The 927-nt window shown below is 39.8% G+C and overlaps 1 protein-coding gene across 1 annotated transcript in view; it reads left to right on the top strand.

Moving 5' to 3' along the window:
• Positions 1–927, top strand: part of LOC119590634 — a gene marked incomplete at its 5' end in the record, with an annotated part of 133,180 nt that overhangs the window by 31,689 nt on the left and 100,564 nt on the right.

Raw genomic sequence — 927 nt, 5'->3', positions numbered from 1 at the left:
GTCGCAGTTCCCTCGTCCGTCGTTCTCCTCTCTCTTACGTTCCTTGTGGCGCGCCCGACGTCTAGCGAGTGTTCTTGACGCCTCAGCAGCTCAATCCCGCGCTCTTTCCCCCTGTGAAAAATATAATTCCGTCTCCCTCTGAAACTGGACTTTGTCAAGCTCTGTGGAAAAGATCAGAGGCCCAAGAAGGTAGTGGGTTCTGCACGAGGTAAAGCTCTGTCACTAGACCATCCACGTAGTCCCCAGATAACCTGTACATAGTGTGGAGTTCTTCCCGTAGTTCAACAGGCACGGAAAACCCGTACAATAGCGTGCAGTACTTCCTGTAACCCGTAATACACAAGCACGGATTGACCCGCGTCCTTGTATATCGACAATAGCAATACTAGCAAACGTTTTATACCAGTATTTGTCCGTAGTATGTTATCTAACCTGTACAGACTTTGGTAATATTAGCATAGCAATACCTATTTACCTCTAGTTATTCATTAGCTTGCATTCCCCTTCAGCGTTTAGATTAGAGATATTTTTGTAATTTCTAAACAAAATTGTGCTGGATACTGACCAGGCACATAACACCCACCAAAACCCAATCAAGAATTTTACTCTGTAGTCTAAAAAAGTCGACGTCATTTTGTCCAAGATGGGATTACATAATCTGTACAAATTGGTAAGTTTTTTCCAAATTTTAGATTTTTTTCCAAAATACTTTTTAAATCTTTCATATTTCACATGTATGTTTTTACTTTTTTCAATTTTAATCATGACACTTTTACTATATATTATTCATAACAGAAAAAGCATATCCGTTTTTTCTGTCTTTATATTATGTCTCCGTCTTTTATAAGTGTCAATCATTTCCTAAGTGTGTATGACAACCCCTTTTTGCTTTTCTTTCAGCCAATCCTCTCCCTCTGTCTGGATGCT

This window comes from Penaeus monodon, chromosome 27, assembly GCF_015228065.2.
Source record: "Penaeus monodon isolate SGIC_2016 chromosome 27, NSTDA_Pmon_1, whole genome shotgun sequence".
In the NCBI taxonomy this organism is placed as follows: Eukaryota; Metazoa; Arthropoda; class Malacostraca; order Decapoda; family Penaeidae; genus Penaeus; species Penaeus monodon.
Note: the sequence above shows the minus strand (reverse complement) of the source record. Positions and strands in the feature narration are given on the sequence as shown.